Here is a 19,059-nt window from a genome sequence, read left to right as displayed (position 1 = left end):
AACATCCTACGAAAAGTTAAAAGTTTTAAGTATCTTGGGTGCATTATACAGGATAATGGAGAGATTGAACAGGATGTAAATCATAGGATCCAAGCAGGTTGGTCAAAATGGCGGAGTGCATCTGGTTTTATATGCGACAAAAAAGTGCCTTTAAAACTTAAAGGTAAATTCTATCGCACCGCTATAAGACCGGCTATGCTGTATGGTACGGAGTGTTGGGCGGCTAAAGGAGAGCACGAACATAAGCTGAGTGTGGCAGAGATGAAGATGTTGAGATGGATGAGTGGTCATACGCGATTGGATAAAATAAGGAATGAAGATATAAGGGAGAGAGTTGGAGTAGCACCCATTGTGGAAAAGATGGTTGAATCGCGTCTCAGGTGGTTTGGACATGTGAGAAGAAGACCGATAGAACATCCAGTCAGGAAGGTGGATGAGATGGAAGATGGACAAAGGGCGAAAGGCAGAGGAAGACCTAAGAAGACCATCCATGAGGTGGTCAAACGAGATCTACATGTAAACGGTCTCTCTGTAGACATGATACATGACAGAGCACAATGGCGTCGTTTGATTCATGTAGCCGACCCCACTTAGTGGGACAAGGCTTTGTTGTTGTTGTTGTTGTTGTTGTTGTTGTTTTGCTCTTCTGTTATCGCTTCTATTGTTTCTACCCTTTTTTCTTATATATTTGTATTCTTCTCGTTTAGGTTTATCTATTACTGTCTTTGGATTTCGCTAACACCAGAATATAAATTTCAAAATAATTTTTAACAATTAATCTCTACATTCAAGTCATTTCACCAACCAAGTCCAACCAAGTAGCTTTAACCTAATTCCCCTCCACGCACCAATACCTCTAACAAACTTTTGACTTAACGTATGAATATATATAACTGCTTTCTTCATGCGGATTTTGTTTTCTTTTTCGAATTTTCTCAGCATTTTTTGCGTTCTCTACGTTCTCTTATTTCTTCTATGCGTTCTCTTCGTTCAAGATCAATGTTGTTTTATCTGAGGAGGTATTCTGTTTTCGAAAACAATAAATGATTCAAGTTCAGACTGTCAATTAAACCAGGCGAATTGGATTATTGTTTTGAATCGAATCAAGTGGCTAAGGTGTGATTCGAATCTAATTAATGTAATTTGTTAGTAGTTTATGAATTTGTAGTTAAATAATTTTGGTTTTGTTTGTAAAAATTGTTGTTCATGGTTGATAGTTTAAAGTTGAATGTAATGTAGGAGTCTTGAATCTGAATTATTATTTTGATGAATCTGTTTCGTTCCCAGTTTTGGTGCATTTGGAATTATAATTTGGTTTATTTTGGAAATGCTTTCGGTGTATTTTCAAGTTTAGATTGTCAATTGAATTAGGGCTAATTCGATTATTGTTTTGAATCAAATCAAATGGCTGAGGTGTAATTCGAATCTAGTTAATGTAGTTCGTTAGCAGTTGATGATTCTATAGTTGTATAATTTTGTTTTTATTTGTGAAAATTGTTCATGGTTGATGGTTTGAATTTGACTATAATGTAAGAGTTCTAAATCTGAATTATTATTTTGATGAATCTATTTCGTTCCCAGTTTTAGTGTATTTGAAATTATAAATTGGTTTATTTTGAAGATGCTTTCAGTGTATTTTCAGTTTCTATGTGATGTTAATGAGCAGTTTATGCCAAAAGTTGGGATGACTTTTAACACGCTTAAAGAAGTTGAAAATTTGTACAAAGATTATTCTAAACTTGCTGGTTTTTCTATAATTCAGAACACCAATAAAAAGAAAAATAAAGTTAAGAACCAATTGATTACATGTAGCAGAGAAGGGAAAATGGAAATCGAATATATCTCCAACTCATAAGACAAATCCCTCAGCCGGACTAAATTTTTTATTACTATGCTACTATGCATAATGTAGCCAATAAAATATACTTTATTTTCCGACTTGAGTTTCTTTCTCCTATATTGCAGCTAACATGGCATCAAGAGGTGTTGCAGTGGACAAACTCTGCCTTCCACCCTAGACTGGGAACATTGGTTATTATAAAAACTTCATTTTATAATATTCGTAAAAGTTACTAATCGGTTTATTTGATATTTTAATCTAATTTAGTATTTTATCTCTATTTTTATTCTTAATTATTTATATAGTTTATTTAAGTTACTAATCATAATTGTAGATTTTTTGTATAATTACAGTTTTATTTAGCTAGCAACATGAATTAGATTTGTTAGCTAGGTTGGTGGAGTTAATACAGAAATAAATTTTTGAATTAAGAAAAATAAAACAAATAATTAAAAATTGAGAAAAAAATTATTACTAATAGTAATGTATAGAAAGAACTAAGTGTGATTAACTGTGATTTTATTTTCGATTAAATTAGAAGTTATGAGAATATGGTATCTTGCCATCAAGAATTTGAGTGAAAATTTATATTTAGTATATAAACAATATTATGTATATATTAAAATTCAATTATTATGTATTTAATTATAAATACATATATTGTATGTTTAATTAATTTTTAAATTATTTTAAAAAATGATCGCATTAAAAACCATCTAAAAATAAATCAATTTTTTTGAAAAATAAGTTACAGATTGAAAATATGAGAAGTGATAATTCCACTTCTATTTGTTGATAATGTCACTCTATATATAATTTTCTTTTCAATATCATGGGATATTAATTATAAAAAGCTATATCAAAAAAGGTCACATATCTTTTTTTATTATACGTAAGGGGTTATATATTCTTTTTAGGTTTCAAGGGGTCATATATATTTAAAATTTAATTAGGTATCTTTTAAATTAGTCTTTCATTCAACCTTTTTATTACGTTAATTTAAAAAAATAAAACAAACACATCAAAATAGATTTATTGTTTTTTTAATTTAAATACAAATTTACAAAAAATAGATTAATTAAAATTAAAATTCAAAATTTTAAATTTAAATCTTATAAACCCTAACAAATCCCAAATAAGAACCTAAATATTCCAAATCGAATTTTCATCACTAGTAAAATCTTCCTTCCGTAAAGACGCAGAACTGCATCGCCTCTCCCTCCTCATCTGTGGCTGCTTTCGTCTTCTCTTGCGTTGCGCACCTTCTCTGCGACGATCTCCTCCTTCGCTACGTCCTCCTTCTCGCGACCCGCACCTCCTCCATCGATGGGCTCCTCTCTGTCCCTGCTCTCTTTCCTCGCACCACGCACAACCGCCCCCTCCTCTCGTGCCTCCCCTTGTCGCCTCCCTACGTCGCACTTTTTCTCTGTGTCTGGTAGTTCTGCTTGCAAAATTCTAAAAAAATTTGGTTCAGTTTATTCATGAAGATATATTATCCCCTTTTTATTTTTCGTTTAATAAAAGGTTCTATTTTTTTCAATTTATATATAATATTAAATGTGTCTGTGTTTTTTTTTAAATGTGTTTGTGAATATAATTTTTTTTCACTCATATATTTGATTTGGGAGTTATAATGTTAACTTAATTTAGATGTCTCAATACTTAATTTTGGATGTATTTATGTTGTTCATTATGTTCTTATGTATATATATAAGTTTTTTTACATGAGCTTTGGATGCTCGTTGATAAAATATTTAGAGTGTATTCTTATAATTTTAGATGTGTTTATGTTGTTTATTATGTTCTTATGTACATATATAACTTTATACTTAATTTTGGATGTGTTTATGTTGTTCATTATGTTCTTATATATATATATATATATATATTACATGAGTTATGTTGTTTATTATGTTCTTATGTACCTATAAGTTTTTTTACATGAGTTTTGGATGTGTTGATAAAATATTTAGAGTGCATTCCTATAATTTTGGATATATATTTGAGTTTAATTTTTGGGTCGTTCTACGGTACAGATTCAAGTTCATACAAATTTACAGATTTTCTGTGTAAATGAACATGATATTAACACGTCGCTTCTTTATTGCAGGGTATGTCTCATGGTTTACGTTAAGTGTGGCTGAGCCGTTGGCCATGGACGTTTGTGCGCAAACACTGGTGCTGGATCTGTTGAGGTGGGCTTTGGACATCAACAAAAACTGGGTATCCAAAGAAGAAGTTTTTTTTTATTCTGTGAATGGGAAAGAAAAAAAGGGAGAAGCGATGTCGGCCTGCATCCATGGAGGGTAATCAATCGAGGAAGATGTGATCCCCAGAAATGAAGACCTAGGTTTCTGTGAGAGGGATAAAGCCACTGAAGAGTTGATGTGGCGGAGGGTCAACACTGAAAACCCTCTACGATTGAAATTGCGGCGTCGTGTCTTATCCCACGTTGGTTGCGTATTACCGTCAACCGCTCCGTCGGAGGCCGGACCGGAAGCTGCTGCTAAATCATTCGTATATTTATCTTGTTTAGTAATAGTTCTTCTTAAACATTCCCTTCTAAATGATCCTGTTGTTGCAGAGAAAGAGGAGCCCGAGCACTGGAAGAGAGGTTGGCTGCTGCGCGCATTATTGGAGAGTCACAAAAGAGAGATGCTGCAGAAAATGTATAATTCCTCAGCTTTTGTAAATTGGGATCGGTTCACTCAATATGAAACTATTACAAGTGACATTTTCGGAGGGGGTACATTAGTTACAACATTTTTGTCTAGTCATGTAACATTTTTATGTGCATTTTCCGTTGGACAATGATATTTGTGAATCATAAAGTTTTTTCTTTCTTCTGTCGGATAATATAATCGACTCACATATGTACTTAACCAAGATATAGAATAAAAAGATTCGTTGTATTTGTTACACCCATATCAATAGTAACTTTCTCATGCATCCAAGTTTTTGCTCTTTTTAGTTGTTTTGTTATCGGTAACCTGGCATATTAGGTATTCTTTTTTTTTTTGAAAAATAAAGCAATCGTGTACCATGTTACATGGTTTTTGGAAAAAATTTCATCCCGCTGATTATAGTGTTGTATGCATGTTGTGATCCTAGGCCATCTGCATGCCGGAATACAGAAAGCCAGCAGTTTTCTATGACTTGCTAAGAGAAAATGAAAGTTAAATACAGACCAGAGGTTTTATGAGTTAATAGTCAAAATTGTCCTTGAAAAATATCTTGATATCCATTTTTGTTCCTGAAAGGTAAATTTAATCAAAATCGTTCTCAAAAAATTTAAAATTAATCACATTAGTCCTTCCGTCTATTCTATCATTAACAACGTTAATTTTGTTGACGTGGCACGTTAGTTTTTTTTTTCTTTTTGGTCATGGACTGTTAAGCCCAAGAAATAGAAACAGAAACCTAACTACCCAGAACCCCGACCCACTTGTACTCGCCCCGAAAATCCCTCCTCAACCCATCTGAGTAGCTTCGAGCCTCTATTCCCGTCCCGCTGCAACACAACCCCCACAATGGTGGTTCTTCAAGCTTCACGCTGCGCACCATCTCCAGTAACCACCGCCATCGTCGCCGGATGTTGCAGAGATACCATGCCTTGCCTGAACATCAACCTCCGCCACCTATCAAGCGTTTTAGAGCCCATGTTCCACAGCTGCTGCCACCGCCGCATCAATGGTATAGTGCTCGCATTCCACCCCCAATCTAATTCGGTTAGCCACATCATAGAGCCCTACTTGCGAAATGCGGTCGTCGTTGCGCCAAGGAGGACGACTTCGAACTTCCGCCTTCATCATCGTCTTCTGAACGATATGCCCGTTTGGTCTCCGCCCCTGATCTGAGCTTCCTCGGACGTATGCTCCTTTGTCTGTGGCTCTTGACATCATCTGTTGCTGCCCCTGCTGCTGGTTCTGTTGACGCTGCTCGATCCTTGCTCCTCGGCAACTCTCGACGTCGCGTCGGATCACTACCCTGAGTTCATGGGGTAGGTTAATCGTCCAGGATTGCTCCAGTGCTCCACCGAGTTCAATGGGTATCTTTTGTGCACTCTATTCCCCTCCCTTAGCGTCGAAGAGAACCCGAACCTATTATCCTCCTCTGCCAACTGTAGGATGTCCAACAATATTGGATCAAATTCTGCACTGGAGGTAAGCTATCTAATCAATAAGCACTTTCTGTAACCCCAAATTGTTTGCAAGTATCATGGCGTTCCTAATTGCTTTTGCCTCTGCTGCTAGGTTAGGGGAGCTGATCGAAGGCACCGATGTAGGGGTGGCAGGAGTACCCGAACCCGTAGGTACCCCACCCGCCCCAACCCGGTCGGGGCGGGTTTAAACCCGACCCGTAGCGGGACGGGTTTTGACCAAGACGGATCGTGGCGGGTTGATGAGCGGGGCGGGGCGGAGTCGGGGTCAGGCTAAACCCGCCCCGGAGTATATATATATATATATACCATTTTAAGTTTTTAGGGTTTCTATTCCTTACAGCCACCAGCCCACCACTGTACTCATTTCATTTTTTCATTTACGCGTTTCTCTTCAGCCCCAAAGAACCCTAGCGGAGAAGACTGAAGAGGGAAGGAAATTCACTTCCTCTTCTCCCTAGTGAACCTCAGATCTAGTGACCTTCACTGCGCCATCGAGCCTTCCGCCGAGCTTGTCGTCGTCGCTGCGCTGCCATCCTGCCGAGCCCCTCGCCGAGTCGTCGTCCCTGCACTGTCGGAGCCCTCGCCGAGTCACCACAACTGCGCCGCCGAAGCCCTCGCTTAGTCGTCGTTGTCGCCGCTGCGCTGCTGTCTTGACGAGCCCATTGCCGAGTCGTTGCTGCACTGCGCTGCCCTCTTTGTCGTTGTCTTCCTCCTCTAGTAACTGGTAAGTTTTCCCTGTCTCTGCCTGCGCTGCCCTCTTTGATCAGATTAAATCAATATCCAAGTCCAAGAAGAATCTTGTATGCTTAATTGAAATGAGCTGATCTTATGATAACATGGATGGGTTTTTATGTTATTTATTAAAGAATGAAATTAATATAACAATCAAAATTGAGATTATGTTGCTTTTTTCATTTACTGGATTTGCTAACTGATTAGACGCAATTAATATAACTAACATTCATGTCATGCATTTTGGTTGCTTTCAAAAGCATATGTTACCCTTTCACCTCAGCTATAGGTTACTATGTTTCAAAGAATTTTGTGCTCCTTATTGAAATAAAAGCATGTTCTGGTTGGAGTTCATTCAATTGTAGTAGGCAAACTTATTTTAATAGACAAGCATGTTTATTAGAGAAAAAGAAGCACCCGCTATATATGCTAACCTAATTTTGAAAATTGATGCATGCTGCATGGTCAAATTGCCTTTAGTTTGTTTGCATTTCATGTGGAAATTTTATAAAGCTATATCTTCTTCAATCAACTATTTTGCTTTAAGAAAAAAAAAAACATTTTGCTTTGGTTCTGTTTGTGGTTGCCTGCTGCATAGTTCAATGACTATGTCAAGTGGTTTATGTGGCTTATTATGATTTTTAGTGTACTTCAATTTGTGTTTACTTATCTTAGTGGCTTAAACTTCCAATTCTCTACTCTTTCATTTATGCATTCTGATCTTTATGCATTTATGATATGATTTATGTTAATTTTATACCCTTCAACATCTTTTAATTTTATTGATATAGGTATTTTCAATGTAGGTTTGTTAAGATAATTTCATGGCTAGTAATGCTAGAGAAGACACACAAAGCAATAATGTCCCTACCGATAATGAAGTTGAAGTTCAGAGTAATGCTAATCCAACTTCAGAAACTCCACAACCAACGGATAATAATGCCTCAAATCCAGAAGGATCAAATCCTGTTGAAGGTGACAATAAGGCTAATGTTAAGAGTGCTTATTGGGAGTATTTTGATCGTTTAAAAGTTGTATGTTGACATCTAAAATGCATGCATGTTTGTTTTATTTTTCAGCTTTTGTTATGTTCCTTGTCCCCATACAAGTGAAGTTCTTACTCAAACATTGATGAAAATATTGTTAGAATGGAATGTTGATAGAAAACTGTCTACTGTTACATTGGATAATTGTTCTACTAATGATGCTATGATAGATGAATTGTTGGGGCGGCTAGATTCTTCATTCTTGATGTTGGGGGGTAAATTGTTGCATATGCGTTGTTGTGCTCATATACTGAATTTGATTATAAAGGATGGTTTGAGTATAGTTAAGGAAAGTATTGAAAAGATTCGTAGTAGTGTATTGTATTGGACTGCAACGCCGAAAAGGAACAAAACTTTTGTGAGTTGGTGTGCTAAAACAGCGATTCCATTTACTAAGAAATTGGTTCTTGATTGTCCGACTAGGTGGAACTCAACTTATTTGATGTTAGACACTGCATTGTTGTATAGAGTTGTCTTTCCTAGGTTAAGACAAAAGGAACTCCAATATAAAATTGTGCCAAATAATGAGGAGTGTGAACTTGCTAAGGAAATATGTGATAGATTGAAGTTGTTTTATGATGTTACTCAACTGTTTTTTTGTTCTAAATTTTCGGCTGCCAATCTTTATTTTACTCTGGTATGTAAAATAAAAGTCTCATTGGATGAATGGCAACTTTCTAGTAATTATTTAATTGCTAATATGGCATCTAGTATGAAGAAGAAATTTGAGAAGTATTGGGATGAGATTCATGACATTATGGGTATTGCTGCTGTTTTAGATCCTAGGTACAAGATGGTTGGGGTTGAATTTCAATTTGGAAAAATGTATCCAGATCCAATAGAATGTTCTAAGTAAGTTGACAGAATTCATCAGTTGTGTAATGAGTTGGTTAATGAATACAATCAAAAAATGAGTTCTGATGTGTCACATGTTGGAACAAAAGAAGTTGATGAAAGTGGAAATACAAGCATATTTGGGGGTGATGATTATATGGTGTATCTTAAAAGAAGAAAGATGACAAGGGGTTCATGTGTGAATGTTGAGTTTGATCATTATCTTGAGGAGGAAATTCATCCTCCAAATGATCCTAACTTTAATGTTTTGAAATGGTGGAAGAACAATCAAATGAAATTTAAAGTTTTGGCAAAAATAGCCAAGGATATATATGCCATTCCGGTATCCACTGTTGCTTCTGAATCTGCTTTTAGTACAAGTGGTCGTGTGATTTCTCCTCATCGCGGAAAGCTCAAAGAAAGTATAATTGAAGCTTTAATGTATGGCCAAAGTTGGTTGTGGGCAGCTTTAGAGAATAAAGGTGACATATTACTTAATATTCATTTATATTAATTTTTTACATAATAGTAATTATTTTATTAATTGCTATCTCTTTTGATTTTTAGGTTTAAATCTTGATCTTCAAACCTTTAATGATGATGAAGATGTGAAAAGTGATCAAGAATAAGGATTGAAGACTTTTTAATATTTTAACGATGTAATTTCTTTATGTTTGTATTTTAATTTAGTTATTTGACATTGTATGGACCTTTTTAAATTTCAAGTTATTTGATATTGTATGAATCTTATGTTTATATTTTAATTTAATTATAAATTTTAAGTTTGTATCTTAATTTATAAATAAATGTATAAAAAATAAAATGTCATTTAATTTTTATAGGGGCGAGTAGGGGCGGGGTGGGTACCCGCGGGTTCGGGTAACGCCGATATAGGTGACGGCGGGAAAAACGACATCGACGAGGAGCTAATAACTGTTGGAACTGGCATGGAGGCTGAGACGCATAGAGGAGGAGAGTCTGTGATCTCCGGGTCAAGTTGTTGGGTTGGGGATCCAATTTTCTAATGGTTTGAATCTTGACAAAAAAAAAACTCACGTGCCACATCAGCAAAATTAACGTTGTTAGGGACAGAATAAAGGAGAGACCAGTGACGGATCCAGAAATTTTATAAGAGAGGGCCAAATTAAATACAAAATAAATTAAAATATAGCATAATAAAAAGTCAACAAAATATAATTTATAATATATAGATCAAAATTAATAATTATATTATATAAAAATTAACATTCAACTACATATTTTAGAATTTCAGTATTTTTGAATTTGGTCTGCAATATTTCATATAACTAAAATTATCAATTTACTATCTGAAATAAATTTTAAAACATTCTCTTTTTTAACATATACAATCATATAATATGCTAAAAGTTCGCCTTTCATCTTATTTTAAAATATTGTTTTAATAATTTTATTGTTTAAAAAGTCTATTCAATTATTACTGTTGTCATAAAAAGAGTCAAAATAAAAATTTTTTTTATAATTATTACTTTTTACATTAATCTAAACCTAGATTTTTTAATAACTTTTTAATTATTTATATATTTATACGTTTTTATTATTTTTTAAATCTATTTGTTAATTGCTACTAATATATTATAATAGATATTATAATTTATATATATTAAATCACTAATATGTAAATTTTGTTTAATGTGTAATATACAAAAATATATTTAATTCATAATATACATATATTAGTTATATAATAATAATAAACTAATAGTACTAATCTTTTTAAAAAAAATTGGGAGAAACCATGGCCATCGTAGGCTCTCTCTTGAATCTGTCTTTGGGAGGGACTAACGTAATTAATTTTAAATTTTTTGAAGATGATTTTGATTAAATTTATTTTTTAGGAACGAAAATAAAGATTAAAGTATTTTTCAGGGACGATTTTGACTATTAACTCGAGATTTTATATAATCTATTAAGAAAAAAATCTGCTATAATGGGACATGTGCTGATAAATAATGATGATACCGCATGTTTTTTTCAATCAAAACTTGATTAATTGTCTTGTATGCTCTATTGTGATCTTTTTTTAATCTTAATTTTAGAAAGGAGGTCTTTTCCTTAATAATCAAATATCAAGTATGTCATAATCAAATATGCTATAATATTATGTTTTAAAAGCTAAACAGAATTAAATAGATTTTAAATAATTTTAAAAAACTGACCATAATCACTCATTTAGTATAATAATTAAACATACTCAAACTCATATAACAAAAATTCTATTATAATAAATGAATAGTCTATTAATAATCAATCGTTAAAATTAGCATACTGAGACTTCAATTCAAAACCCTAACTTAAATATTTTTAGTACAAATTATACACAACACAAATTGATTTATAGAAGTTCAAAATGAAAAAGGGAAATGCAGTCGAAAAAACCGATAGAAACTCAAAACGAACAACAAAAATGCCGTCAAAGAAACTGATAGAATAAAACAAGGAAAAGAAAATCCTCAAGCGCGTCATGGATCACGAGCAACATACGGATACCAAAATTGAAAGAGTAACCAAAGAGTACACAAAGATAAAGAATACTTTGGCATGTATTTCTTTATTTGATTGAATTATAAGAGTAAAATTAAATATATATAGAGTATTGTCTACGAAAGAAAAAAGCAAAAATAAGATAAGATGGTAAAATAAAGATAAGATAAGATGATAAAAACTAAGATTAAAATTAAATTTATGAATTTTGTTGGAGTGAATTTGTGGACTGTGAAACTTCTTCATTATTGTCATGGATTAAGGTAGAACAATGAATTAATATACGATTTTCCGGAGCGTAACTGCGAAATGACGAATTGGATATCCGATATGAGGTAAGACCATGTACCACGCTACGTTTCCATCATAAGACCAGATATATATTTCTCGCCTTCCTGCTTCCATTAATGACTGTTCAAAGATTCATCACAGATTCATGGGAAGAAAAGGGGAAATCATAATGTGATGGAAAGAGAACGAAATGAACTTACTTAAATGCGGAGCAGAGAAGAAACGCGACTAGAGCACTCGGAAGGGAGAAAATTACAGAGGAAAATTTAGGACATCAGAGACGAGCAAGAAGGGAGTTCTTGGAATGAAAACGATGCCGTTTTCAATTTTTTTGTTAAAAGTTGCGCTTATTATTGGGAGGAAGAAGATCCATGCAGAGAATAGGAAAATTTTTTTGAACCAAAATAATTCAATTATAACCAACCAAAAAAATTTTAATTTGACTTTATTTATATAAATTTTTTATTTCACTCTCTTATCACTCAATTTGTCACATTATATTTCTAATTATTAGGATATAATATATTATATATTAATAAAATTTTTTATAATTTAATTTTTATATATACTATTGCATTAAAGATCAATCATAATTATATATTTTGAATGTAATTAATGTTAATTGATTTTTTTATAACTACTAACTTATTTTTTTATTGTTTTATTGCACTTACATAATATTATAGAGATTGAAATAATTTAAATTTTAAATGTTATTAGTTTTAATACATTTTTTTTGTAATCACTAATTTTAATACATTTTTTACCACTATGGCGGACGACCAATTCGTCATTTTGCAGTTACGCGGCATTCCGGAAAATCGTATATTAAACTATTCTTCTACCTTAACTCATGACAACAATAAAGAATTCAGCCCAACAAAATTCATAAATTTAATTTTAATTTTAGTCTTTACCATCTTATCTTATCTTTGCTTTTCTCTTTTATAGTCAATACTCTATATATATTTAGTTTTACTCTTATAATTCAATCAAATCAAAAAATACATACTAAAGTATTCTTTATCTTTGCGTATTCTTTGGGTATTCTTTCAATTTTGTTATGGTATCAAAACCAATCATCCAAGAATTTAAAAATGTATTTTTAAATTTAGCCCAACAAAATTCATAAATCCAATTTTAAGTTTAGCCTTTATCATCTTATCTTATCTTTATGTTACCATTTTATCTTATCTGTGCTTTCCTCCTTCATAGACAATACTCTATATATATTTAATTTTACTCTTATAATTCAATTAAATCAAGAAATACATATCAAAGTACTCTTTATCTTTGCGTACTCTTTGGATACTCTTTTAATTTTGTTACCGTATGTTGACCGTGATCCGTGACGCGCTTGAGAATTTTCTTTTCATTGCACCAGACGACCATCCCTTGTGGGACGATGTTGCAGTGGGGAACGCATTATACTTCCAAGATCCTGCCATCCCCGATACTGAGCCTCTGCCTCCCAACCCCTGGGATGACCACGATGAAGAGCATGTGCATGCGGATGCGGATGATGCTGAGCATGTGCATGCGGATGCAGATGATGCTGATGCAGATGCGGGTTCGGATGCAGAGTTTGAAGTGATAGATTCAGGCTTCCGTTCTGGTCTTCAGGTAAATTTGGAAATTTTTTGAATGTAAGAGAACAAAAATATTTATGCATTGAAAATAATGGCGTATTCTGTATTCTAATGTCACGTAGTATTCTTATTCTATTGGTCCGTGAATTTAATTCTGTATTCTAATGTCACTTAGGCTGCGTTTGTTTTTAAAAACAGGGCAGAACATGACACTGAGACAGAGACAATAGAACAGAGATACTAAAAATTGTTTTTTTGTGTATTGTGTTTAGATACGATGTACAAGCCACTAATGTAATGTCCAGTATTATGTTTGGATATACATGGACAAGACTAAAATATTATATAAAATGACTAAAATATCCATATGATTCTAAATTATTTACATCAAGTACAAACTAATTTAATAAAAAATGAGAGTACGTAGAAGTACAGACGGAATTTGAAAAAAAGTTTGAAGATTATTAATAAAAAAATTTGTTTAGGTTAATAAGCCAAATTATTTTTATTACAAATCAAATAATATAATACAAGGTTAAAATGGTATTGAAGTAAAAACGATAAGAAAGAAATAATTATCCACCCAATAAAAAATTTTACAAGAAGGAGAGAGTATCTAAAAAAGAAAGAGTAGGAAGAAGAAAGTACTTCTTTTATAAAAAAAGTCCGTGTCCACTCTTTTAAATTTCGTGTCCATCATTGTCCTTCGTAAAAGAGTAGACACAAAAGTATAAAAAATTGTCTCGGAGACAATGTGTTCAATGTCCCTATCTCTGCTTCCAAACACTTTTTAAACATGTGTTGTCTATGTCTTTGTGTCCTGCCTCTGAAAACAAACATTACTTTAGTATTCTTGTTATATCTATTATTAACAGTAAGAAAAACTTGTCAAATCACCCAAATGCCCTTATTAGAAGCATTTATATTTGGAAGTTAAGGAATTGGGAAACTTTTTTTGTACGTACTTATAGAGATAGCAATATATGTGCAGATTGTTTAGCACGAAAGAGTTTAGATTCAGAAACTAGTCTCTACTTTTAAGATACTACTCTTAGAAAAATTGTAAAATTTTAGCTAACGATGAAAAAGAGATTTTATTTACCCTGCTTAGTTTGTAATTACGTCTCTTTTTTGGACTTATGCCCCGTCTTAATACTTTAAAAAGAAAATTCTGCATTTTGCATAATTTCAATGCATTATCAACATAAAAGTGTATATTATATTTAGTTATTTACATTCATGTGTTGTTAATGATCTCTAGAGAACTTTGTCCTATCTTTTTAACATCTTATTTGAATCATAACTGCATTAAAAAACAACACTTAAAAGGACTTAAATTTTGGTCTGATTTTATGTATATTGATTATTGAACATCTAATTGGATTAGGGTCCACCCAAAATCAACTAGTTTGACTTCTAATAGTAAATAATAAAATAATATTTTTGATCATTATTTAATTTATTTATTTAAATTTTTCAATAACAATATTTATACACTAAATACTTTTGACATTTTTTTTAAAAAGTAATGCTAGTGGGACAGTAACTTTTGTGATTTGTAGCCATCAAATAGCCATCAATGATGATTTAATGGTGTGAGATTGGTGTGAAATTTCATCCAATGACTCACATTTCTCTTCTGGTTATATGCTGGTCAAAATTTAATAAAATTGCTGGTCCCTAGACTTTTCCTTTTTTAAATTAAAAAAACACATTAATTATTAAAAAAATGTTGGTGTTAAAATAATATATAAATTTATTTGTTTTATTTTATTTTATTGCATAAGTTGCAATGAGGTTTAAACTTAAGATCCCGTGAAACTATTTGCAATTCATGCACAATACTAATTTGGCTACCATTTTTTATTGAAATCAAAATACAGAAAAATGAATTAAACTAATGAGTATTAACTGTCATTTTCCATAGATAATAATAATACAAAATTGCTGCCACAAAAGAAGAAACTTTCATCTAAAAGACCTTTGGATTTCTTTTAAGAGTTTCTCCCTTTATCTCAGGGACCCAAATGGAAACAAATACTATTGTGAAAGCACATAGTACTACATATGTGGTGAAGGTTCCCGAGAAGAATAGAGGTAGCAAGTGATTAATAATCAATAACAAAAGGGTTCAATTATTCTCTATAATCTCATTTCAATATTTATAATATATTTGAACATATATAGACACCTATGTTGGAATAAATTAATTTCAATAATCCAGATCATCCATATTGAATCACCAAAAATAACATAATGCGGAAGCGTACCTGAATTCATAAACATGAATTATGATTGGAAGATTTTGGATCTTGTGGTTCTTTCGATCTTCCTCAACCAAAGCCTTATGTATTCCTAGGTGGCTGAACTGTAACTCTTTTGATGGGGAAAGAGCAACAAAGGCGGCTTTGGTATATTGGGGACCGAAACCCTGAAGGTCTATTTATATTTGAGCATGGCACCCATTAAACCCTTAAGCCCAAATAAAATAGTATCTAAAGTCCAAAAGATAATATATCTAAAATCCAAAAGATAATTATCTAAGGAACAAAAGATAATATCCGGTTTTATTCTCATTTAATTCCAAATCAAAAGTAATAATGACTTATTCAATTAGCATTTATAACAATAAATGAGATCATCATTATATAAGTCACTTAATTTGAAATAGCATAATTTATGATTATAATTAATATATGTATTGCCCACAAATAAGTTAGTAAATCAAATAATTTTCTAACAATCTCCCACTTTGGCTATACATATATTATTTCTTGACATATCACATCTTTATAAACTTTATGCGCGCATCTGAATGCTATTTCTCTCATTACTTTAACAATCTGGTCCGTCTCATACATTAGATATGGAACTACCGCAACTTTTATCATATTAAATGCCGTGACTAAATCACGCCAATCACCATCCTAATATACTCAACGACATAGATCAAATTTGGATGATTAATATGAAAATTACATGCCAAGTGATCTCATGCATGTCTATTTCCAGCTGGTCCAACTTTATTGAGATCAAACACAATACAAATATTGCAAAATGAACATTTCACATAATATGAAATAAATCATCAACTTAATTCTGCAGAAAAATAACTCAATATCTATCATAGGACATATGGCATAAAATAAACTCCCACTAAACCAAGACATCACAAATATTGACACCCATCCGAGTAGTGTGCTCATGAAAGACTTTAGGGGTCATTCCCTTGGTTATTGAGTCTGCTAGCATATACTCTGTTCCTATATGTCCTATGAAAATCTTGTTTTTCTTAAACTTTCTCCTTGACAACTAAGAACTTGATGTCTGTATGCTTCGATTTTGTCAAGCTCTTATTGTTGTTGGAGTATAATACTGCTGACTTATTGTCACAAAATATCTTTAATGACCTTTCAATGTCATCTACTATATGAAGCTCAATGACAAAGTTTCGCAACCATATGCCATGAAATCGGAATCAGAGTACCTAATGATCTCCAAAATTTTTTTGATCTCCGATAAGCAAGCATGTAATCCTTTGTTCTCTTTAGATAACGCATTATGCGTTTAATAGCTATCCATGATCCATATCCGGATTGCTCAAGTATCTACCTAACACTCCCACTATAAATAATATATCGAGATGTATGTAAACTTGAGCATACATTAAATTCCCTAGTGCTAATGCATAAGGTTTATCATGCATTGCTGTCCTCTCAAGATCATTTTCAGGGCATTGTTTGAGACTGAACTTGTCTCCTTTAGTTACAGGTGTGTCCATTGGTCTACAACTTTCCATGCCATATCTACTTAAAATCTTATCGATATAGTTCTTTTGTGATAATCCAAGAATACCTTGAGAGCGATCTCTTAGTATCTCAATTCCTAATACAAAAGAGGCATCACCAAGATCTTTCATTTCGAATTTGTCCGATAGAAATTTCTTAGTTTCATGCAACAAGCCTATATCGTTACTGACAAGTAGAACGTCATCAACATGTAAGACCAAAAAGATGTATTTACTCCCACTGAACTTGCGGTATACACATTTATCTATAATATTTACCTCAAAACCATATGAGGTAATAACTTGATGAAACTCGTGATACCATTAACGGGAAGCTTGTTTGAGATCATAGATGGATTTTATCTTTTCTCTATTGGATCTCCTCAATGACACTTCTTGAGGTTGTTGAGCTTGCTGTATAGATTGGGATTGAGGAAGATTCTCATTATATTTTTCTTTTTTGTGCTGTAGCAGTATCTTGAGCAATAACGATATTCTCATTGTTCTCTTATACTGTAACTGGATCTACAGTAGGATTCTCATTGTGCTCTTGTACTATAAATGTGTCTTGAACAAAAATAGGTACAAAGACCTGATCATTGTCAGTTACAAAATCCTCATCAAAAGCAACATTCCTAATATCTTCCTTCCCCCCCAAACTCAACATCCTCAAGAAATCTCACATTTTCCGTTTCAAAAATAGACCTTGATGCAGGATTGTAAAACTTGTACCCCCGTGAACACTTAGCGTAACCAACAAAGTAGCAATTAATTGTCCTTGAGTCCAATTTTTTTTCATGCGGCCTATAAGGTCGCACCTCAGCTGGACATCCCCAAATATGCAAATGCTTTATATTGGGTCTTTTCCCAGTCCAAATTTCATATGGGATTTTGTTAATTGCTTTGCTTGGCACCCTAATAAGGATGTACACTGCGGTCTTTAAGGCTTCTCCCCAGAGTGATTCAGGCAAGGAAGAATGACTAATCATACTTTTCACCATGTCCTTAAGAGTTCGGTTCCTTCACTCTACAACACCATTCATGCTAGGTTTGCCTGGCATGGTGTATTGCGGAACAATACCACACTTCTCTAGGAAAAGAGCAAAAGGCCCGGGACGTTGCTCACCTGAACCATCATATCTTCCGTACTATTCACCACCACGATCAAATTTGACAGCTTTAATTTTCTTTCCAAGTTGAAGTTCAACTTCAGCTTTGAAAGACTTGAAAACATCCAAGGCTTGGGACTTTTCATGAATTAAATATAGATACCCATAACGAGAGTAATCATCTATGAACATAATAAAGTACCGTTGTCCATTCCAAGAGATAGTAGGGAATGGGCCACATGTATCGGTATGTATCAGTTCTAAGACATATTTAGCTCTCTCAGCACCTAATTTCCTTTCGTTTGTTATTTTTCCCTTTATGTACTCAATACAGACTTTAAAGTCCGCCAAATTTAGGGGTCCAAGAATTCCATCCGACACGAGCCTCTGAATTCTCTGTTTAGAGATGTGACCCAGGTGTTTGTGCCATAATGATGCCGAATTCTCATTTAGTTTTCGTTTTGTACCCGTTTGCAGTATTTCATTATTATAGGAATTTAAGTTAAGCCTATATAGATTATCCACCAAATGACCAGAGCAAATATTATTTGAATTATAAAAGAGACTGACTTTATTATCTCCAAATGAATAAAAATAACCTGATTTGTCCAAACGAGAAACAGAAACCAAATTTCGTCTAAATGATAGTACATAAAACGTCTCTAATAAATCCAAGTAAAATCCACTCGTGGAACATAATCTAAAGATTCCTATAACTTTGACTGCAACTATATTGCCATTTGCCACGTAGATGTATCTTTCAGCATCACTTGGCGGTCAGCTCCACAAGCAACCCTGCATAGTGACACTTACATGAGTAGTAGCAGCAGAATCTACCCACCAAGTATCAACAGGTGCATAACTTAAACTAGCATCAGAACAAACGAAAATAAGAATTATACCCTTCTTTACACGCCAGGTGGCATATTTGGTACAATCCTTCTTCATGTGTCCCACCTTCTTACAAAAGAAACAAGTTGAAACTTGATCTTGTTTTTTAGCCTTTTTCTGTTGAGAAGGCACATCCGCAGTAGTATTACGCTTTCTTTTATATTGAGAAGATGAAGCCATGTGAGCACTTTCAGTCTTATCTTGCTGTAGCCTCTCTTCTTCTTGCACACAGTGAGATATAAGCTCATTTAAGGA

The 19,059-nt window shown here is 33.1% G+C and overlaps 1 protein-coding gene across 1 annotated transcript in view; it reads left to right on the top strand.

Annotated features, from left to right (window-relative positions):
* Window positions 1-2,105, top strand: part of LOC127748359 (uncharacterized) — a 9,148-nt gene extending 7,043 nt beyond the window's left edge. The window contains exon 4 of the transcript XR_008010373.1: window positions 1,966-2,105. The gene's annotated coding sequence lies outside the window, so the exon portion shown is untranslated. The remainder of the gene's footprint in view (window positions 1-1,965) is intronic.
* The last annotated feature ends 16,954 nt before the right edge of the window (window positions 2,106-19,059 follow it).

Source organism: Arachis duranensis, chromosome 6 (genome assembly GCF_000817695.3).
Source record: "Arachis duranensis cultivar V14167 chromosome 6, aradu.V14167.gnm2.J7QH, whole genome shotgun sequence".
Classification (NCBI taxonomy): domain Eukaryota; kingdom Viridiplantae; phylum Streptophyta; class Magnoliopsida; order Fabales; family Fabaceae; genus Arachis; species Arachis duranensis.
Note: the sequence above shows the minus strand (reverse complement) of the source record. Positions and strands in the feature narration are given on the sequence as shown.